Below are 23,720 nucleotides of genomic sequence, written 5' to 3' on the forward strand. Positions count from 1 at the left end.
AATTTTCCAGGATTCTGCTCTGTTGGGGTCTTGGCAATTTTGCTGCCATTACTAATCTGCTGCCCAAGGCAACCCCTCTGCTCTGCCTAATAACCTGAGAGAGGTGGCAGGAGAGAGAACAAGTTGGGCTGGATTATGTATACTGTCAAATTTCAATTATTTTATTATTAAAGTTCTTTTTTTTTTTTTTTTTTCTCCGGAAGGGGCAACCTGTTTCATAACCTGTGGCAGTGATGGACTTCAGCACTGGATTCCTCAGCTGCCAGTTTGATTTCTCTCAGCATTAAGATGTATGCCTTTAAGAAGACATTTTGTGCTGGTGAGGCAAAATGGAGAGACTGTGGAAAACAGGCACGTCAGGCATTAACTGATGACTAGTAATATTCGACAGATGCTAACATAGCCATAAGAACAAAACCATGGAATTTCAGATTTTTTTTTTTAATTGCTTCATCTGTAATTGTGAAACTGTAATTTCCTAGTTTCTTTTTTTAAGCTTTACCTTTCCTCCAGGGGGAATGTCTGTGATTTCCTTTGCTTTTCTCTGAGGAAACACTATGCAGATTATTACATGTATTGATTTGAACTAATCACTCTGACTTTGACAAGGAAGCCAAATGCAAATTCCAGGTAGGTTACAGCTTTAAGGAGCCTGTGTCTAAGGACTCAAGGCAAGCAATTTAATATATTTGGTTGTCTTTCCAGGAAATGACTTAGGATGATTTTAGTAAGGTCTCCGTAGGTACAGTTAAGAAACTTGTGCCTGACAAATTGCAATGATGCAACTTGGCAAGTGAGTTTGCGAGTGTGTTTAAATTGGCTCCAGTGTGCATCATTAAAATCTCAAGTTCTTTCACTCCTTGAAATTAGCAGCTCTCTCATCTTACAGTCAGACTTTATTATTGCTCTAATCTAGGGACAGTGAGAGACCGCCTTGAAGGAAAAGCAGCCTGTGAAAACTGGCAGGATCTCTACAATGCTTTTGCTGTATCTCCAAAAACCCACAGAGACCCTGGTCTAATCTATTTCATTTAAAGACGATGGGTCAAACAGAGCTGCCTGCATTGCACTAGTGGGGCTGCAGCTTTAAAACTGCCTGGACTGAGCTGGTTTTGAACTACTCTGTTTTTTGCTGGGATGATACACAGCTGACTGACCAATTTGGTCTACATAGCAAAGGCAGTAAACTCAGAAATGGTTTCTGGCAAAGATAAGGCCAATTCACAAGTTTCCCTGTCTTCTTCTGCTGTCCCAGGCCTCCTACTCTGCAGATTTCTTCTTGCTACTCCATCTCCTTTGCAGAACCTGGAAAATAGGGGACAAAGTCTTCATTAGAAACCCAGTTTTTAATTTAATTTTAGAATAAAGAACATTCTGAGGGAACCTAGCAGGGAGGATGGAGCCCACCTGCAATGTGAGCTGCAGTGAGGGATTATTCCCTTGCAACAGAACTACCTCAGAGCATCTTGTCTCTATGCCTGAAACACAAATGGCCATGAAAGAAAAAAGGATCGTTCTCAGCCCCATGTCTAAAGGCAGCAGCTAAGTCTGTAATTGGCCTGGGCTCATAACGAGCATCCTTAGCTGGACAGCTCAAGACCTGACAAAGCTCATTAATCCCACTATTAGTCAAAATAAGATTGCTTTGATCGCGTTACTCCAGGAACATAGTCCTGGTGTGGCATGAGAGGGCTGAACAAAGCCCTTCTCCAGACAAACACTTGCCCCTCTGCTGCCTACATAAACCCCACGGTGACGGCTCCTCAGCTATAAGGCCGACGACCCTCGGTGGAAGCACCAGTCTGCAGGGTTACACAATGCAGTAGCATGCACAGTGCAAAGAAGAGGCCTAAACAAATCTCAACAGCAGTATGGCATGCATAAAAAGACTTCTCCTCTCCTTCCGAGCTTTCTATTTGCTTTGAGATCCAAAGCTAGGATTCAAAAACTAGAAAAAGAAAAAAAAAACAGCCAGGAAATTGTGATAATAATGAGTGTATAGATGTAAAAGCGTGTGGCTGGGCACCAGGGGGAATGGCTCACAGCAGGCTGGCAGCTTTGTTAAGCAGAGTTTTCCCCTCATAAAGTCATCCCGTCTACCTCCAGCCTATCACCTTTCCTTCACATGTCTGGAAATGATGTCCAGGATTAGTTGCTCCATCACCATCCTAGGGACTGAGGTGAGGCTGACTGGCTTGTAGTTCCCTGAATCCTCCTCCTTGCCCTTCTTGAAGGTAGCAGGGGCGTTTGCTCTCTTGCAGTCCTTGGGAATCTCTCCTGTACACTTCCTTTTTAGGTTTGAGGTCAGCCAGGAGCTCCTTGTTCATCCACATAGGCCTCTTGCTACCTTTGCTTGATTTCCTGCTTGTTGGAATGGACCACTCTTGAGCTTGGAGGAGGTGATCCTTGAATATCAGCCAGCTGTCTTGGACCCCTCTTCCCTGAAGCCCAGGGTATTGATCCTGCTTTTTGTCCTCTGCTCCCTCCTCATAGGATCCTCAACTCACCATTTTGTGGTCACTGCAGCTAAGACTGCCCCCGACTTCCACATCTCCAGTCAGTCCTTCCTTGTTTGTATGTATGAGATCCAGAGTGCCTCTCCTCCTCAGCTCCTTGATCACCTGTGTTAGAAAGTTGTCATCAATGCACTCCATAAACTCCCTGGATTTCTTGTGCCCTACTGTTGTCCAGCCAGCCAATATCAGGGTGGTTGAAGCTCATAGGACCAGGGCCTGTGGACATAAACTTTATTCCAGTTCTCTGAAGAATGCCTCACCTATTTCTTCTTCCTGAAGAGATTGTCTACAGCAGACACCCATTACATGGTCACCCATGCTGGTCTGCCCCCCAGTCCTGACCCATGAGCTCTCAGCTGGTCCCTCACCTGTCCCCACGGAGAGCTCCATGCATTCCAGCTGCTCATTCAAGTATTTCTCTTCACACTTGAAACAGATTGCATTTTAAGCAAGAGCCTAAATTTTGTCAAATTTAACTTGATGGCTTCAAGGAAGTACTTCAGCTGCTGCCTTGTACATCATACCCATTCAACTTCATCTGCAACATCTAAGTTGATTGTAGAGAGGGGCACACTATTCCTGTACTCATCCTGCACCACAGGTGTCTGCCTCCTGACAATATAGAGAAAGAAGACTGAAATCAATATTCAGAGATATTACATCCCCGCTGCTGAAGGGACCATGTCTGTACTTACCAACAGTTTGTGCCATTAGGGACAAATTCAAAAGACTCTTTTGCTCTTCCCACGAGTCTGAACAATAGTGTACTAAGCTGTCACAGCAGAAAAGTCTGGCAGGTGAGCGTTCCACAAGTCAGCTGGTGACCACTGTTCAAACAGCCTACATAAGACTTTCTCCAGGAAAGCAATGGTTCTTCCATGTCAAAACCATGATGCTACAGAGCCTCCCACAGAGTTCAGTGTCCTGACCGACAGTAAGGGTGGGACTCAGTTCTAAGAGACACTCACAAACACTAAGCAGCAGTGGGGTGAAGGGGGTGGTCATGGCCACGTATTTTTCATTCCATCGACGCACCCTCCAGTAGCCCATCTCCTGCTTGGGGTCCTCTGCATGGCAGCTGGCAGACACATAACAGACACTCAGGGCCCAGTGGGTTTTGTCTCCTACTTCAGCCTCCCAGCAGTGGCAGCCTGATGAATAGGCAGATGATCCCAGCACACAGGGGTAAGTGGTGAAACGCCGAGAGCTGTGTGGCAGCTCCTGGGGGATGTCAGTGAAATAAACACTCTTGAGATTCTCCAAGAGCACCACACTGGCATGAGCTGTCTGAGGTCCAGAGACACATCTCCTTTGGCAGAGCAGAGACTATGAGAAAGCAGGGAAAACCAAGGGGGAGGGAGCAATGGATTCACACACCTCACCCCAGAAGAATCAGCTAGAGAAGAGCAATTACACAGCCATTTGCCCATTGACCACAAGGCAGCTGGGCATCTGTCAACCCTCCATGCCCCATCTCCTCACCATACCACACGCTTGAATTGCCTTCTCTGAGTCCCTACCCCAAATTGTCTTAGCTCTATGCTATGCCACCTTTCTCCTGAAGTTGCTTACCTTCCTCTGATAGTCTGCACTATCATCTGTTTCATCTCTCAAGTGCCCCACTCTAGACCCCTTATTCAGGCAGGCACCAACAATACTGGGACCAGGGGTCACTTCTGCACTTTGGCAGAGTGACAGGGGTGCTGTTGAGCACATGCACTGATATAATGGGCTTTCTCCACAAAGGGGCCCACAAATGAGCCCTCAAGCCCGTTCATTGGGTTCACCAACAAGATAACCATTTAAATGAGAAGAGTCAAGTCTAGTCACTTCAACATTTTAAACCAGGCCTAGACATACAGGTGAATTCACTGCCAAACAGAAGACACTTTTCAGAGCCAAGGACTGGACTCAAGTCCCAGACCTAGGTCTCTACATAGCTTGACTACCAGTGTACTTCTTCAGCATCTTCTTAAGCTGAAATAACGGCCTAGGGAAACAGGCCATTGCCTTCTTCAGCTCAAGAGGGACAGAAGGTAGCTCCAGGTTCTTAAGTGTTTCATACCTAAGGAAAGAAGTGACCTCATCTAGCAATCAAATCAATCACAGTGTCTAGAAGATGCCATTCCCTAGTACAAAACACAGCAGCTGTTTCTAGGAATTATTGCTATGCTAAGGTTGAAATGCTGGAAGCTTACCAAAAGTCTATATTCCCACTTAGAAACCATGACAGGAAAAAATTAAGGGGAAGAAGCTGACAGTTCATATATGTTGGGATTTGGCCCAGAGTCAGTATAACTATCCTGGTCTGAGAAAAGGCAAAGGATGGAACTGACCACCAATATATCAGGTTTTATCTTCCAGGGGTATCATTCTATTACAGTGCAATGCAGCCAGTCTCCTAGCACTGCACTGAAACACTGGCATGGTATTAATCCCAGAGGAAAGGAGCACTCCTACCAAGCAATTGCATCTTCAACTACTAACGGCTCCTTCCCTATCCCCTCCCTCCCCTCCCCCCAAATAGGAAGAGGAATAGGGTACATCACCTCTGCAGGACACTCTGCATGTCCTAGAAAAGGAGAGGGAAGACAGTAAGTCAGATCCCACCAAACCCCCCCCCCCCCCATCAGCATAAATATTGTAGGGTGTGTCTGCATGCCCAGCAATCCTTTTGCCTGTTAGTGCTGGGCTTTATCTAACCCAGGTGTCATTAATTCTGCTAATTATTTGGGGGAAATGGAAAGAAAGGCAGCACTTGTAAGGTCTGGCTCATGACATCTGGATGAGTCACACCCCATTTTTACCCTTTGAGTATAAAGTCTTGCTTTCCAAGGTGGAGACCTACCATGACTAAGTTTAAAGCTCAGCCTTTTCCTCACCTCACCAAGAAAGATCAAAGTCATGTTGCTATCAGCTAGACCACATGGAAGAGATTAAACAGAGAGATCCAGGGCTCCTGGTTGCAGAGGGCCATACAGATTAATAGTGACCTCTAAAAATGCAAGGCAGAGCTTCACCCCTGCCCCAGAGAAAGGGACTGCCACAAGAGCTTCTTTGAAAGGCTGTCATCCACACATTGGTGGCAGGAAAAGCCCCAGCATACAAACCTTGAGCACCCCTGCTCTGGACTCCAGGCATCTTTCCATGTCCACCATGAGGGTGTTGAGAGAGCAGCACTGCTCCGAGAGGTGTGCTGTGGTGGTCTTCAGCCCCCCCCAGCATCTCAATCTCTTCTGCTCTCAGGCAATGCAACTGCTGGTCCTCCTCTTGCTCCGGGAAGGAGCGCAGCTCCTCAAAGTCACAGGTAATGCGCTTATGACAGTTCCACACTAACTCCTGTGGGACAGAGAAGTCACCAGGAGATTAGAGAGCATCTCCCAGCTGGGGACTGACCTGAGGCAACACCCCCAGGGAAGGGAAGAGCCCCTCTTGTCAACTCTTCTGAGCTCACCACACCATTCCAGTTCACTCCAGCTGGGCGGGCCTAAAGAGAAGGCCCCTACCCCACTCCTCCCAGCTCTGCCCCTTCTTCCACTTACTCTCAGCTCCTTGGGCTTTTTCTCCTCCATGGATAAATGTTCCTTCAAATCCTTTGCTTTTCTGCCCAGATGCTCCACGCAAGCTTGTAGCTTATCCTGGAGAGGGAAGGGCAAGAGATTCTACTCAGGCAAAATGGTCCAAGGCATCAGATGCTGAACCAGCACTGAGAAGGCTTAGATCATACCAGTTGAGAATCATATACCAATTGATCTGACATGTCACTTCACGCACTTTGCTTTCATGGGGTGTCAATTATAAATTCCAGCAATCCTCTGGCTATTCACACTGAACATCTGCATCAGGTACTACACAGAGTGTTTCTGGGTTAAAGTTCTGAACACCTGTGTGTACAGCAGCAATACAGGTTACAATAGTCCTCTGCCTTCAAAATTTAGCTTCTGAACAGCAGCTAGAAGTACAGACAAGGAGTCAAAGCAAGATAGTTCTACACTGTATAGATTAATTTTTTCTAGGGAGTCAATCACCAGAGCAACTTTCCAGGAAACCTACTGTATCTCTGAATCAAAATGGAACTTCTGACTCCACCCTCAGATATGGGACAGCAGGAATTACTCAGTGGAACATCACAAATTTTGCTCTAACGCTCCCTCCTGCCTCTGAAAACGACTAATCGAACCCTAAGTTGTGATTCCGAGGAAAAAAAAAAAAGAATGGGGGAGGGGCCTGAAAAATGCCTCCAACATTTTGGATGCAACTTGTGCAGACACCTTTGCTGGGATTCTGTCCAAGATTAAGACATCTAAATTTAGATGAATTAGATGCCTAAATTCCACTAGATGTCAGTATAGTCACAGGAGTATTCTAGAAAGCTAATTAGCTGACCATGCATCTACTGTCGGGTGAAGTGAATAAGTACACTTGTCAGACTGTTGGTTCTAGCCACCAACACAGCCAGCTCAATTGGTTGAGGTTGCCTCAGAGGGTGAACCACACATCCCACTCAGCTGCTGGAATGTTTCTTCAGCTTCAAGATGGAGAGCCCGTGAGCAGTAACATCAGTTTCTGATGTCGGAATCATTACTGCAGTTTTGGGTGGTCTCACCTCAAGCTGGCCATGAGGTATAGGTACATTTCTACATACAGCTGCCTTAGTTCCTGTTCCTCCTTGCTCTATCCATTAGACTCCAGTTTCTTTACTGGATCATAGAAACGAAACCCTGAGCCCCCAGCACATACCCTCCTCCTTCTGTAGCAGGGACTGTCTTTCTCCTCCCTGTTTGCAGAGAAGAGCGGAATCTGCTAATAAGTTCTGCTTCACTGCTTAGAGCGGGTAGGAGCCAGTAGTCATTGGGCCTGCACTCAGCTCTTATGCCTAGATTAAACTCCTTCGCAGAACTGGGGAGGTCCTACATCCTCTTTCATAATCTACTCATGTTCTGATCCCTAGACTCCACTTCCAAACTGTGGTGCTTGAATACAAATTTCTCTAGAGCTTCTCTGGTCACCAGCACCCTTTTGAAATATTTAGCGTCAAAGTCAAACTAGAGATGCAACACTTGTTCCCAGACTGTTCTGCTGCATTCCTGTGACTTAACAAGTATTGGTGGGTCTGAACTGCCCTACTTCCTTACTTAGGATGAGATGGTTAGAAGTTTAAAGACTGGAGTGGAATGCCAGGTATCTCAAACCCTGTGAAGGAAATGCTTTCTAACAGTACCTCTGGGAGATACCATTTGCTTACCTTTTTTTTTTGAGGGCTTCATCCAGGGGCCCTCCTGTATGAGCGAGATGGCCGTGGGAGACTGCACACACCACACACATGGCTTCCTGGTCCTCCTTGCGGAAGAGACTGATGACCTCATGGTGCCGGCAGCAGAGCTTCTCGTTCTGCATCTTTTCCTTGACAAAAGGCAACTGCCGGGCTGTCTCCACTATGCTGGCCAGCTGCCGGTTGGGGTACATGACTTGCTGAGCACAAACATGCTGACACATTGGGCAGCTGAAGTCCTTGATCTCTGGCTCCCAGTAGTGGGTGATGCAGGCTCTACACAAGCTGTGGCCACCAGGAATCATGACAGGGTCCTGCAGGTAGTCAAGACAGATGGAGCAAGTGGTGTCTATGTTAAGGACCTCCAAATGACTGAGGCAACCCATTGGTGGTAGTGCTATGAGATGGGCACAGACTTCGGGAGACAGTTCCTATATCCTGATATAGGAATAGTCACCTGGAGAAAAAAAAAGAAAAAGAAAAAAAAGAAAACCACACCACAGAGCAAATAGATCACATACATGCATTATTCACCATGTGGACTCAAGGAAGCCTAAGAATCAGGCCTCATAGATATTCTCTCCTAGCTTGAGCGAGGAGAGAAGACTAGAGAAAAGACATATGGGTTATGTAACCCAGACACCTGGTTCAGCTTCACTGTCCTGTTCCTCACTGACCAAGGCAAGCAGTAATTTAAGTAACAAGCATTTATTGAATTCCCCAATACCTTGCAGGAGAAGGAGTTCTTTCCCCATATCAGACATGGAGGGGGTTGAAGGCAGGCTGGAAATAGCATGCATGTTAGCAAGCACAGTAGTACTGAATATTTCTGCTCTGTCACCTATGTACAGACTTTTTCCCTTGAACTCAGTACATGGTAACTAGACACACAGAGAAACAGAAATGAGAGGTCCCACTTTCATACATAGCCCATTGAAGCCAGTCTGGAAGAGGACTTATTAAAAGATAGCCCAGGCCTCATGGCATAGACTAAATAGACTAGCTTCCCCCTCTCACTGTTTACACATGGTGCTTACAAGATGAAAAATTCCAATGCAAACAAGTTTTTTAACAAAGAAAACATTTTTCATCCAGAGGGTGACAAAACGCTGGGACAGAAGCCTAGAGAGACTGTGAAACCTTCATACTTGGAGACAGGGAAAAACCAGCTGGATAAGACCCTTAATGTCAGAGGTACCCGAACTTGCTCAAGGGTGAGAGCGCTGGGCTGAGTGCAGCCGAGCTGCAGGATGAGGTCTGCAGTCACCTGGTGAGTGAGCTCTGCGCTGGGGGCCACGTCCCTGCAGCCGGATGTCCCATGGCTCCTGCGCCGCAGGGCCGCCCGGCCGTGGGTGGGCGGAGGGGCGTTTGCAGCCGGAGACGAGCTCCCACGTCCCTGCTTTGCCCTAGGCCCGAGACTGCCCTGTGCTGCTGGAGAGGCTCTTCAGCACGACCCAGAGCTGCTGCACGGGGAGCTACCAGGCATCGCAGGCAGCAGCTGTCATTGTCCTGGGTGAGAGGCAACACCGAGCTCTCGCGCTCCTCCCGGCTGCGTCCCCCGGGTCGGGGTCGGGGTCCAGGGCCGGGGTTGGGGTTTAGGGCTAGGGCCCTGTCCTAATGGCTGCGTTTTCCTGTATGCCAGGCGTCCTCCGGGACACCGCGCCAGCCAAGTGGCTCCAGCAGCGGGACCTGGCATTCCTGTTGGGAGGTAGGTGATGGCGGCCGGGCTCCCGCCTCGAGGGACAGGGAGGCATCCGGAGGCCCCGTGGGTGCCGGCCAGGGACGCTGGTGCTGAAAGCCAGTGGGGCGTGGGGAGAGGGGACTCGCACGGCCCCCAGGCTCCTGGCCAGGGAAGCCACCCCCAGCTGGGCGCCGCGGGGCACCCAGGGCCATGGGGGAAATGGCTGCCAAGCACCCATGGTGCCTCCCTGTGTTGTCTTTGCAGCTCAGCAGAGGCGGCAGCGTGCCGAGGCCTCCTGTGCGTGGCAGGCGGCAGCCCCAGTGCCCTGCGCTGGGGGACCCCAGCACCCTGGGGCAGGAGGGCAATAAAGCTCCGTCCACACAGGGAAGGTGCCGGCTGTGTCTGGGCTCTCTGGAGGTCTTGCGCTGACCCCGGCCCTGCCGCGCCCAGAACATGGCCCTGGTCCCCCCCCCGCCATGCCCTGCCCAGGGACACGGCCTGGGGGTAGTAGGGACACAGGGGAGCAGAGAGACCAGGGGTGAGTGGGGGGCACTGGGGATGATGGGGGCACCGGGAGGTGCCTGAGGACACTGGGGGGCACTGGGGTGGGACAGGGGATGAGAGGAGCCCTGGGGATTCCATGGGGAGTGGAGGGACCGGGGGGCAAGTGGGGGCTAGGGGGGGCCAAGGGGCCCCAGGAGTCCCTGGGAGGCACCTGGGGGTGAGTGCAGACCCGGGGGTGGAGCTGCTCTCCAGGGGCGGCGCCAGGAGCATGGGGTGGAGCTGGGAATGGGGCCAGGGCAGGGCGAGCCCCAGGGGTGAGTGCGGGCTGCCGCGGGTGGGGAGCTCAATTTGGCCCCTCATGGCAGCTGTCCGCCCCTCCCTCCATCCCTCCATAGTGACCTGGGCACTGGGGGCTGGGAGGGCAGCGGCGGTGGCCTCGGGTGAAGAGCGGCAGGGCTCGGCTGTGGGGCCACGCCAGGCTGGGGGGACCGGGGCTGGGGCTATGAGCACGGCCAGGGCGCAGGGCTGCCTGGCTGCAGCGGGCCAGGCCAGGCTCGGCCAGGGAATAAAGCCCGAAGGGCTGCAGCCCAGCACCCCCTGCTTCCCCAGCGCCACCCAGGCTGCCTCGCACCCAGGGCCGGACCCTCCCCACAGGGCCACCCCAGCCGAGTTCACAAGCACAGCCCAGAGCCGCCCAGGGCCAGCCCAGGATGGGGCTGCTCCTGTGAGCCCCGCACACAGGCCAGTGGCAGGGGCAAGCAGGAGGCTGCATCCCAAAAACAGGGATTTGGGGGGCCACGTGCCAGGGCAGGCAGGAAGGGAAGTTGTGAGGTTTTGGGGCCCAAAACGGAGACTTGGGGATGCATTTTTGAGCTCAGAAACAGGGGCCTAGCCATCTGTTTCTCTGGTTGAGAACAGAGACTAAGTTCCCCGTTTTTGAGTCAAAGATGGGGACTAAAATCCTGCGTTTCTGGGGCCACAAACACAGGCTAGTTCGAGCACTTCGAGGACCAGAAATGGAGCCTTAGTTGGCTGCCTTTGTGTCTGAAAACAGGCCAAGAAGTCCTGCATTTTGGGGGCCAGAAAGAGGGCCTTTATTTGGCTGCCTTTGTGGTTGCAAACAGCAACCGAGGCCTGTGTTTTTGGGGCCTGAAGTGGAGGCTTAGCTGGCTGTTTTTACTACTCAAAATGGAGACTAAGTCCTCTGTTTTCGGGTCCAGAAACAGAGACTGAGACGTGTTTTGGGGACTTGAAAACGGTGGCGAGGTTGACTGTTTTGGGAACAAAAAACAGAGGCTACATCCTACATTTTGGGGGCTGTTTCTGTGGCTGAAAATGGAGGTTAAGTCCTGCGGTTTGGGGTGGCTTATTGCGTGGGTGGAGTAGCGCGGGGATGGGGGGGGGGTCCTGGGTCAGATCGGGACCGTGTCAGGCGGGGGGATCCCAGGGGCAGCACTGCGGGGGGTCGCGGGGGGGGCAGGGGCAGTGTCGGAGCTGACCCGGGGCTGGTCGCGGCGGTGTTGGGGAAGCCCCGGGCCGGTGTCGGGGATCGCGGGGCCGCGCTCCGGGCTCTGCGGCCGCTTCCGGGTCCCGGGCAGGGGGGGGCGGGACAGAGCGGAACGGAAGCGCCACAGGGTCAAACCTCACTGAGCGCTGCGGCACGCAGGGAATTCTGGTCTTCCGGCACCGGGCTTCCGGGCGGCCATTTTGGCCTGCAGAGCATCCTGGGAGGCGCAGTGTTCCGGCACCAAGCCTCCGGGCGGCCGTTCTGGGAGATGTAGTCTTCCCGTTATGGGCTTCTAGAGGACCATGTCGCGCCTCTCGAGGTGGCGGCAGGTTACTTCTCTGCAGGCGGTTCTCACTAGCTGGCTGCCTTGTTCTCCGTGGCAGGCCAGGAGCTGTAGTTCCTGTGCCTTCTCAGCCCTGCAGCAGTGGCCCGGTGTGTCTGTCCTTTACTGGACATGTGCCGTTCACACCAGAGTCCCTGTAGGTCACTGGAGACAGTGGAATTTCCCTGTTTTTCCCTGGTACAGGGTTAGACTTAGGGTTTAGGGTTGCGGCCATTTAGGGTTAGGATTAGGTTAGAGGGTTAGGCCCATTTGTTGGCCCTCTAGACCCCTTAGCACCCTCCTAGTGCACTCTGGACTACTCTTTCAGCCTTCCTTCTGCCCCAGAGCTGCATCTCAGCCCTCTAGACTCCTTAGGACCCCTCTTGTTCCCCCAGAACCCCTCTGGAGACCTTGGTTGTGCCCCAGAGCTGTCTTTTGGCCCTCCACACCCTGCAGAATCTCTCTTGTCCCCTCAGACCACCTCTGCAGGTCTTCCTTGCTCCCCAGTTTTTACTTTTTTGGCCCCCTAGTTCCCTTAGGACCTCCCTAGGGTGTTCTGGGCTACTTTTCGGGCCTTCCTTGTTTCCCAGAGCTGTTCCTTGGCCCTCTAGACCCCTTTAGGAGCCTGGCAGTCCCCTCAGAATCCCTCCGGAGGCCGCCTTCATGCCCTGGAGCCCTCTGTTAGCCGTTTAGCACCTTTAGCAGCCCTCTCTTCTGCTTTGGCCCCTCCTTTAGCCTGTTAATTTCCCCCTGCAGGCCTCTGTTGGCCCTCTACACCCCTTAGCATCCCTCTAGTGCACTCTGGACTATTCTTTCAGCCTTTCTTTGTGCCCCACAGCCGTCCTTTGGCCCTCCAGCCCCTTTAGCTGGGGCGGCCCTGACAGTGGGACGTGAAAAAGACACCTTTGACTACATCCAGCTGAAGAAATGTAAGCCGAAGGATCAGAGGAAATAACTGCTTGCCTAGGTTTGTTACCTAGCAACACATTGTCAAAGTTTTTTATGAACAACCATACTTGATCAGGTGCCTATTCATTCCATGAATATTAGTGCAAAAATGCGTACGTTACCGATCCTCTAAAGCAAGTCCATGGCACTGGGGTGGCATGTGTAGTGAAGACTAAATCCCATAATAACACATTTTGATGTTGTTCTCTTACATGAAAGCACTTAGAGCAGATTAAAACATTTATCGTACTCTTTTGTTTGTTGAATGGGCCACGATACTAAGAGAGACCTGCAGTGAAGGAGACATAGTAGCCAGTTTCCTTACAGAAGGTGTCTTGTCCTGTACTTTAGGGCTTGCTGTACATCTTGAGAGATAGTAGTGAATGACAGGTCTCCTTTTAACCCCTGGGGAGCAGAAAGTCGTGACTTGAGGGCAAATTGTTTCTTGCAGCTGGGTTAGAAGGAGCTGGCTACCAATCAAAAGTAATGACAATTCTGTGGAGTCCCTGGAAGTTTTGAAAAGACCGTATTTACCTTTTAGAGAAGGCTATGCACTTTCATTACTAATACCTGTGGTAATCAAGCCAGGTAAGTGGTACACAGGTGATCAAGCCATTAGTCTTTTGCAGAACGGCACCCGGGGGTGGGGGGCGCATGCGCACTGCGCCCCGCCGTGCTTACTGCTGCCCTCGCGTGTCGAAAAAGTAGTACTGCACCCGCAACACGCGCACTGCTTCCTGCCGTGCTCGCAGCTGCCGTCGCGTTCCGAAAATATCAGTCTCTCCGTGGACAGTGTCGGGGGAGCCCCGGGCCAGTGCTGGGGATCGCGAGGCGGCGCTCCGGGCTCTGCGGCGGCATCCGGGTCCCGAGGGCGGGCGTGCGGCGGGAAGAGGGGCGAGACGGAACGCAGTCGCCGCAGGATTAAACACTGCAGCATCCCGCCCCCCCGGGCATGCTGGGAGCAGTAGTCTTCCGGCACTGGGCTTCCGGGCGGCCATGTTAGTCTGCAGGGCATGCCGGGAGATGTAGTCTTCCCATAGGGGGCTTCTGGGAGACCATGTTGTGCCTTCCGAGGTGGCGGGAGGTTCAGTTCTCTGTCAGCGAGGTTCCCACCAGCCGGCCGCGTTGTGCTCTGTGGCAGGCCTGGAGCTGTACTTCCAGGTGCCTGTGCCTTCTCCGCCCTGCAGCAGTGGCCCGCTGTGTCTGTTCCTCACCGCACATGTGTCGCTCGGGTGTCGAAAAAGCACTACTGCACCGTAGCGCATGCACCCTGCCTCCCATCGTTCTCACTGCTGCCCCCGGGTGTCAAAAGCTCCGTACTGCACACGCAAGGCGAGCGCATGCGCACTGGCTTCCCGTGCTCACTGCTGCCCTCGGATGTCGACGCGCCCGTGCTGCAGCCACCACTGCCCTCCCCCCGCGTACAAAGAACACCGCAGCCAGCCGGCGCGCAGACGCAGTGCCCGTCGCCGTCTTCGCCACTACTCTCCAGTGCTTCGGTAACAGGTAAGCGAATGGGCCGTGCTCGTCGCCCCTTCCCGGTGCTCACAGGCTGGTGGCGCAGAACACTGTTCCTTATCGGTGCTTCCTGGTGTCGTGGGGATGGGCGGTGCCATCTCGGAGCTGCTCCGCGGTGCCCTTTCACCGGGGCAGCACCAGAGCCTGCTCGCTGATGCCCGCCACAGGCACGGGCACGGGCACGGGCAGCCTCGGGGCGCTCGTTGCTTGGTGGGAGCCCCACGGGGCCGCAGCGGGCTGCAGTTCACACGCCCAAGCCGGCCGGCTGCGGCACCATGCGGCAAGCACGCGAGGGCGCCATTGCAGGTCTCACCTCCCTCCCGCTCCCCCTGCTCCCCCCTGCCCCTCCCGCTCGGTCCGTAGCCGGCGCACGCGCGGTGCTCAAGCACTGGCCCTCGCTGCAGCCGCGCTGCGTTGGCGGCCTGCGCATGCGCGGCAGCGGGGAGCAGCACGGCGGCGAGCGGGTCTGGCATTTTCGCTCGGTGGCGGCGGTGGGTGAGGGCCAAGGCCACCCGGAGTCGAGGATCTGGGGGTGCCGGTGAGGCGAGCGCAGGCCTTTGGGCGGCTGCGGGCGTCAGGTTGCGTCCTGGCCGCTGGTGCCATCGGTGCGTGGAGGCGGCAGTGCAGGGCAAGGGGTGGCGGGGACTGGGCCTGGCGCCGCGCCGCACAAGGAGCGCAGGGCAGGGTCTGCATGGGGCAGGGTCTGCCGGAGCGCGGTCGGACTTTTCCTGCCTCGTGTGTCGCCTTTAGGGCCCCAGTTCCTCCCCAGCGCGGGCCGGGGTGTGCGCTCGCCCCTGCGGATGCGGCCCGGAGGAGCGGGGAGGCAGGCGGGCCCCAGAGCAGGGTTGTGGCGCGGTGTCCGCGGGAGGACGGCTCCTGTTATGGCAGGCACGCCCGAGAGTGCTGGTAAGTCCCGAGGAGGTTTAAAACTTCTGGACCCAGCAGGTTGAAGGTCACTTCAGTCGTACGTGAGGTACGATTAGTGCAGCCCCAGGTTATTTCCTTGAGAGTTGTGGCTAGGCAAGCAAGAAGATGGATAGAAGAACGACACCCCCAGCCACCTGGAGCCTCCCCCACCCCCAGGCACAGACTGTGGTCACCAGCCAACGCGGGCACCAACTGACTGAAAGCCCTGCTGAGCCTCGCTGAGCCCTGCTCCCTCCTGTACGGCTGCCCCAAAGCCATGGGCTTCCCCAGTGCAGCATGTGGTGACAGGTCCTCCGTTGCCTCTGACGGCTCCCCGGGCACTCATGTGCTGCACAGGGGTCTGGATGTCTCCAGCAGTGGCCCAGCAGCCTGATGCCTCCTCTTGTCTGGCACGTAGGGTCCTTCACAGCTCTTCTGGGATATGGGGCCCTTGGGGAGTTCCCTGCTGCCTCTTCTGGCGTTCTCTGCAAGCTCGTAGATCCCTCCTCCTCCTCCTCCCCTCTCATGGGGCAGGAGACCAGTGGCTCCTCCTGCAAAGCTGACAGCCACATGCGGCACCCCTACACGCTCACTGCGCATCTGGGATGGCCCCCCCCACCCTGAGGGCCCTGCAGATTCCCACCCTTCCTGCAACCAGCCCCCCCAAAGCCATTAAACCACCCACAAGTCCTGCCCCAACAGCCCCACAGACCTCTAAATGCCTCCAAACCCTGCCGCAACATGGTCACTGACTCCAGACTTTCCCCTAAACTCTGTCCCAAAGCCCTAAACAATCCTAAAACCACTCCCAGAGCCAGTCCCCACAGCAGTGAGGTGTTCTAATAAATATGGGAGGTGATCTGTGTCTCCCCCTTGACTTGGTCCCACTTTAGAGAAAAGGGAATTTACAGCACTTCTTGGTGAAGAATCTTGACGGGTGGGTGCACAGCTGACAAACAGATTTTTCTCTCTTTTCTTCTGAGCCACCTCTTAGTAGCCTCTGTGCGTGCAAGAGGACTCTGTAAAGGTGGCTGACCTGGGATAATCATGCTGTGCACAATGCTTAAGGAGAACATTGACATAAAATTACAGGCTAAGGAATAACCTAAAAAAAAAAAAGTCTTGGGAAAAGCCTAAGAGAGCACTGATGGGCTATGGGAAGCCCCAGTGATGCTGCAGAAAACAGCATGGGTTTTAGGCACCTCCTCAGAGCAGGAGAAATGTCTTACTCCAGCCCATAGGGCAATGGGTGCTCTTAATTACCACCTTTAATTACCGAAAGTGTTGTGAAAGCAGAAGGGACTAGAGATGATGCATAGCAGGTTATGGACTATATGTAAAGTTTCAACAAACAACAGTCCCCTCTTCAAACAGAAACAGTTTAGTCTTAGGTAATAGATGAATGTGGCTTTGAGTAATGTGAAGAGAAGCAATTATGTCAATCACCCAGAAAGCCTTGGAGAAGTGGTCCAAGGATCTGATACCCTCACAGCCTCATCAGTCTTCTCGGTTTGTTTGGCAGGGTAGCCCACCGAAGAGGGGCATCTTGAAGAGAAGCAGCTAGACCTAGTGATCCAGTTGTTCATTTTGGTCATCACCTGTGAGGTCAGCATCTGAGCGTAAGAGGAATCTAGGAGCTGTATCAAAAAAGTAATGGGTTTGAAGCAGAGAGAGGCAAATCAAGTGCTGTTGTTCTTCCGTGTAGCTAAAGACTGAGAGACTTGTCGGTTAAGCGTGTGTATACAAGGGTTTGAGAAAGGATACTGAACAGTAACAATACTGAAGCAGAATAAAAATCAGGTTTCATGGAAGATGGTGTAGGTAAGTATTAGGTGATGTGCCTCCCTGTCTATTAACCTAGCCCTAATTGCTGTGTGTCATGTTTCCAAACTGTTTACCCTGCAATGTATGATGCAAGGTGCTGTATTAAGACCTTTCCTTTAAGGAAAAGAAAAAAAAAAAGAAAAGAAAAGAACACGGTAAAGAGAAAAAGAACATGCACAAATCTAAGTAGTGTTTCACTGCAAGTAAAATGCAAGTTTATCTCTTTCTAACAGAGGTGGAACCAATGATAGGAAATGCTGACAAAGAGAAAAGCTGGACAAGCAGTTTTTTTGTGATTAATACTGAAGGGATGGGATGAAACAAGGAAGCAAAAATGCAGTTTAGCGGACCCTTGATATCACCAGAAACTGCTACAGAAGGAGGTGTTCTGGCATGGGTAACTAAGGTAACTCTTGATAATGGCTGTTAGTTATTTCGGCCTCCCAGAGGCAGCACTGAGGACCAAGTAACCCGTTCTGTTTTGTTATCATACGTGCATATATAGAAAGGGAAAGATATAATATTTAATTTTTAGATTAATTGCCATGGCTGAAGTTGAAGAGATTAGAAAAATGTAAGCAAGCTGAAGTAATGAAATCAAATGGAAGCAACTGAGAGCTGGAACCAACTCCATTGCCCAAAAAGGGAAAGCCCATTCCTCCTGGCGAGGAAGGATCGCCACTAATAGCGGTCAAAATAATAGATCACCAGCATACAATGGAAGGTCTGTACGCATTACAAAAAGTATGCTACGTACATATATTTCTGCACGTGTGACTTTATGCATCTATGATGCATCATACTTTAAGAGCTACAAGACAGCAAACTATTACCTTAGGGGAATGGTGGTCAGGTGGCCAGAGTTACTGAAGAGACAGAGAGACAGAAGTGTCCGAATTGTAAAGTTAAGAGAGCGCTTTCAGGAAGGCTCAGTTAGCGCAGCCCCAGGTTAATTACCTGGCAATGGTACTTGGGGAAACGGGAAGACAGTAGATGGAAGAAAGGTTAAAGCCTTGTGGAGTTAAGGCTCCTTCTCATCAGTTCCAATTTAGAGCAGTTTTAGGAGGATTTAATTTCCTCCTGTAGTGTTAACATAGCTTTGCTGGTATCAGCAGACTGTGGTGGAAATTACTGGAAAGGAGTCAGGAACGGAACAAGGAACGTGAGGCTGCTTTCACTGAACTGGAAGAAGTGGCTGTAAAATCTGCTGCCCTCAAATTCCCAGGACAAGGCAAGCCTTTTTCAGTAATGCTTTCCACATCTGCTGAGTCCATGGGAGCAGCACCGTTAGAAAACAGCGGTAAGGGAAAGTGGGTGCCAGTAGCATCATCCTTACATCCCCTTTGGGGTCAGAACAAAAATTCTCCGGCTGCGAGAAAGACTGTTTAGCAGCAGTCTGGGCTGTAACTGTCTTTGAGACTTTCACCTTTGAGAGGACAGAGGCAATCCGATCTGCTCAGTTCCCTCTGAAGTAGCTAATGTCAGGGAAGCGAATAGACAGCAGAGCATCATCTATCCAAGTGGCACAGCGGGCACTAATCTTAACGAGCGGGGCGTGGTGGGGTGAGGGGGTTTACTGCGCAAGTGTTACAAGAAGTGGATCTTCTTGTGTGTGTCTGAATTGACAGAGCACGGTTGTGCCAAAAATGTGGACACAGGAGGCTTCTGAAAGATTAATCTCTAGCGGCTACTTGGTCTAACTTCCCTTTCAACAGCAAGCCCGACTGTCGTCATAGCTTCCAAAACAGAGATTGGGGGAAGCGGTATTTGTGGCTTGCGTATTCTCGTTTACCTTGCTTGTGTGTGTATTAGATCCGCTTTTGTGCTTATAAACAGCTTTGGATTCTTATGATTCTCTGCAGAGCTTTGAATGTTTTTTTTTTTGTTTTTTTGCTTTGCTTTATACTTTTGTAGGGCGATGGATTTTACTATGCCTCCATCAACAAGCACTGGCTGACAAAGTTGTTATGTCCCAGCAGAGACTCTTAGGCAAGACGGAGGAGTTCAGCTACGCAGCCTGCCAGAAGAATGTCGCCTGGGAGGGGTTGCTAGCCTTGAGCTATAGGCGCTGGTGCATATGGCTCGTTCTGTCAGACATGAAGAGGTTTTCTTTGGCTGCAGAAATTTTAGCTCGGCTTTATACCCTATAGTGGTAATATTTTTGTATTTATAAATTGTGTTAATTCTAGGTGTTCAGAACATCGGGGAACGACTGTATGCCACCATGAAGAACTACAGGCTCCCGCCCTCAGCCCTTTGTAAGTTATCACGTGTCAAGAGCAGCCAGGAGACTCCAAATGCCGATGGAAAGGTTCTCTGCCTGGTCCTGATGAGGAGCCTTTGGCCATAGGAGGGTCGGCCGCGTCCTTACCGGACTTGTGAGTAATAAGCCACAATTCACGGACCAGCAAAGGAGGGGGGGGATAGCGACTGGTAGCCCAATCGCTACGGCATTGCTGTTGCTAGCGAGGCCACAAGGTGGCTGCTTAATGTCATAACAGCAACTTGGGACCCCAGAATAAAAACCGGTACAGTGCTTAGAGGAGGATCTGTGTTTGCCCAGGTTAGGGAACCATCATTAAAGCTTTGGGGGGGGGGAAGAGCTCCAAAACGAGACTCTCCCAGTGACCTTGGTGGTTTGATTCATTTGCAGGCTGACGTTCTGAGGGGGCTGACGTTCTGAGGGCTCGCAACTTGAAGAGGAGCAGCTCAGCCCATTTTGTTGATTTTGGTGATACTGTTTTAAGGAAGCGTGTAAGTACAGAAGGGGTCTGGAAGGATTTTCAAACAAGACGGGAAAGAGCAAGGAAGACTGGAGAGTGGAAAAACTAGGTGCCGTGGGTACTGAAGTTGTTAAGGGCTGAGAGAATTTGGGGTTAAGCCTCTGAAAGGGGCTAAGGCACAAGGAGTAGTAAAATACCGTGACTGAACACAAAGTTCCTCCCCAGTCTGTGCCTGTGCGCGCACCCTCACTCTTGCAGACGCAGACACCCTGGAGCTGTAGGGAAACAGGCCAGCAGACCCACAAGTGGACTTTGGGCACAGTGGTGTGCAGAGAGTTCTGCGTGTTTGGCAGGTGAACGGGGATGGAGAGTGGCAAGGGCTGTTCCAGGCTGTCTGGATCCATCCAGTTCTGCTCCCTGTCCCTCTGTCCAGCTCTCCATCCTTCTCTTTCTTTCCCCGTGGCTCGGTCCGGTGCCCCATCCCTTTGTTTAGCTACTCTTTTCTCTGCCCAGCTGCCCATCCCTCTTGTACGCTTTCCATCCCTCTCTCAATACCTACATCCCTCTGACTGGCTCCGTGTTGCTCTGTCCTGCTCCTCTTCCTCTCCCTATCCCACTACCTGCTCGCTGTCCTTCTGTCCGCCTCCCCATCCTTCTGCCACTCTCATCTGTCTCTCTGTACCTCTCTTTGCCTCTCCAGCCCTCTGTCCTCCTCTCCAGCCTTCTCTTTCTATTTCCGTCCCTTTGTTCAGCTCCCCATCCATCTATTGGCCTCCCTATCCCTCTTTTCTGCTGTTCTATCCCATCTCTCTGTCTGACTTTCCCTCCCTCTTTTTCTCTCCCCACCCTTCTGGCTGGTTCTTCATCCTTCTCTTTCTCTTCCCATTGCTCTGACCAGCTCCCTGTCCCTCTCTTCCAGTCCCCATTCCTCTCTCTGGTTCTCCCCCCTTCTCTTTTGCTGCCTGTCCCTCTGTCTGCCTCCGCTTCCCTCCTTTCCTCTCTTTATTCTTCTGTCCACCTCTGTATCTCTCTTTTTCCCTCTTCTGCTCCCCAGTCCTTTGTGCAGCCCTCCATCCATCTGTCTGGCCCTCTATCCCTCTCTGTCTGTTCCTTTGTGCAGCACCCTTAACCCTAGGGCCAGGTCTCTAGTCTTCTCTTTCTTTCTCCATCCGTCTGCCAAGCTCTTTATCCCTCTTTTCTTCTGTTCTGCTCCCTGTCCCTGTGCCCAGCTGAAGGTCTGTCATTGCTTTGTGTTTTGTCTGGTGTGGCAGGTGCCAAGAGGCAGTTGGCACTCAGCAGAGATGATCAGCAACACCCAGAGGGTCCCATCAATCTGCCTGGTTCGGGTCTTGTGAGACACCTCTGCAGGAACTTTGCGTGCTCGGCAGGCAAGTGGGTTGGAGTGTGGCGAGAGCTTTTCCGGGCTGACTGGATCCGTCCGGTTCCACTCCCTGTCCCTCTGTCCAGCTCGCCATCCTTCTCTTTCTTTCCCTGTCACTCTGTCCGGTGCCAGCAGCGACCAGTGGGTCCCATCAGTCTGCCTGGTTCCAGTCATGTCAGACACCTCTGCAGTGACTCTGCGTGTGGAGGGCTGTGGCTGTGCGGTGGGGGAGCAGTAATGGGCCAAAGATGCAGTGGGGGATGGAGCAGGCAGTGAAGAGGCTCCTGGGGAAGGAAGGTGTCATGGAGGCAGAGAGCAGCAGAGGCTCTGAGTACTCGGATGTTAGGACAGGTGCTCGTGGTAGGGCGGTCTGGAGCTGCTGTTGTTGTCTGTCCTACTCGTCAGTGCAGTCTGCAGTTATTGCGTCTTGTCCGCCTGTGCGCAGACGGGGCTGCTGTGTGGTGCAGCTTGAGTCACGATCATGATGCTGGCATTGAACCCAGTTTTCTGTCAGGTCTGCCTTTATGCAAACTGGTGTCTTCCCTACATCAGCCTTGCTCTGCTCCTCTTCCAGGAGCCTGCGCTCGACTCTGCTTTCTGGCACGCTGTCGTGTCATAGGGCTTTCCAGTAGGGTCTGTCTGACTTGGGCCGCTTGTGTTGTCCGCTAGGCAGCCTGAGCGAGTGAAGCAAAATCCTCCTCCTGTCACTGTCCCAGCCAGAGTCAGTTTCCCATCAGCTCAGTCTCTCCAGAGTTTGGAGTTTCTGGAGGCCTTAGTTTTTATCCTGCCTTGGCTGGACAGCGCTTTCTGAGAGTGTCTGTCAGCAGCACAGTTTCCCTGAGGAGGATGATCTACTGAAGGCTGGAGGTGGCCAGGTGCCTGAGCGAGCCTGACTGTAGGTGAGGGTTGCTGTAACATCCCTGCGATGAAATGGAGCCAGAGAGGGAGAGTGAAGCAGCACAGAGGGTCAGTCGTAATTGCGGAAACAATTATGGGCCTTGGACTAGGGAGTAGTTTTAGGAGGGCTGTGCCTCTCAGTAACCATTCTGGCCGCTTTGCAGGTGGCTGAAGCATAGTCCAGCAGTCAAAGGAGCATTGTCACAGCTGGGAGCTCTGTGGAGATCTGCGGCTGGCCATGGAAGATGAGCTCTGACTTGCAGCATGGACACAGCTAAGTCCTGGGGCTGCATTGCATGTGAGCAGGGCTGGGAGGTGGGAGCTGGTTTTGCCCTAGGTGGTTACTGGTGTTATTGGCTGTGGATGTTTGTCCATAGAGCTGAGAGGACCAAAAATATTAATTGTTTGTAACAGAGATGAATTAGTGCTTGTGGTGTTTCAGGTAGGTTCAGTGGAAGTGCAGCTTAGTGCAGTCCTGTGGTGTGATTCTTGCATGTGCTCGCGTTTGAATGGTGGCTAAAACCAAGCCTATAAACAGCAACAGCAACTGTAACATGATTCTGGTGCATGTCTTCCTGTTCTGCTGCTCTTCTAAATGAAGGAGAAACTTTTTAAGCTGTGGGCAAAACCCCATGGCTTCTCTGTACTGTTCTCATGCTCATGGGTGCTTTGGTGTTTCTTGCTTAAAGCTGAGGGTTTGAAGTTTTTCACTTAAGGTTTATTGTTTAGTTTGTTGTTGAGGGTCTGTCACTCAGGGGTTATGGTATATTACTTCATTTTGTGGGGCTCAGTCTTTATCAGTCAGAGTTTACAGTTTGCTCATTTAGCGATCAGGGCGCAGAATTTAAAATCCAACCTCATCCATAAATTTTAAAGCCTTGGCAACCATTTGGATTCCAAGATTTGCAGTTTGTCACTTAGGGTGCAGGGTTTACGGCTTACTGATAAACGAAAAGGGCTAAATCCTTGGATAATAAACTGTAAGCCCTGAAGCCTAAGCAGCAGGCTGCGAACCCTCCTTTGGGGTTTGTAACCTTCCCCTGGACCCAGCGTTCAGCTCTGTGCACTGACCTGAGGTCTGCGTTTCATGTGGCGCAGGCCCATCACACCGAGACTGGCGATGCGATGGGTGAGCTGAGCGCTGTGAAAGTGTCCTGCAGGGCTCTAGTCTGGGGTAGGGCAGAAGCACAGGCAGGCGAGATCAGGCATTTTCCTCTCAACTCTCAGAGCTGGATCCTATCTCTGAAGGAAAGAGCAGAGGGGGTAGGTTGTTGACTACTCAGAAACCTGCCACGTCAGGGGCAGCAGCAGGAGCTGACCCTTCCCTGACAGATGGATGAACGCTGGTGTGGTCATGACTCTTCGGGTGTCACAGGATAAGGGGAAGCATGGCAGACTCACGCCCAGGTGTTGTTTCTGTTCAGTAAAACAATAAACAGTTGCTTTATTCTTTGCACTCATGTCTGTGGTTTCTGCCATCGCTTTGCCTGAAGATAATGCTCAGGGGAGGAGGTTACACATTGTGTGTGCTGCTGGGAGCTGGTCCCCAAGTCCCTCGTACTTTGGTGTCCCTGCAGTTCCCAGGGAACCCAGTGCTGTTCGCAGGGCTGTGGGGAATTTCCCTTGCATTGCCTGGACCTTGGGGTGGTGTCGGTGGCGTTTCTCATCATCCTGGGGGCAGCCAGGGCCCCTCCAGGGCTGCGTGAGGTCTCCAGGCTGCT

This window comes from Apteryx mantelli, unplaced genomic scaffold (genome assembly GCF_036417845.1).
Source record: "Apteryx mantelli isolate bAptMan1 unplaced genomic scaffold, bAptMan1.hap1 HAP1_SCAFFOLD_53, whole genome shotgun sequence".
NCBI classification, from domain to species: domain Eukaryota; kingdom Metazoa; phylum Chordata; class Aves; order Apterygiformes; family Apterygidae; genus Apteryx; species Apteryx mantelli.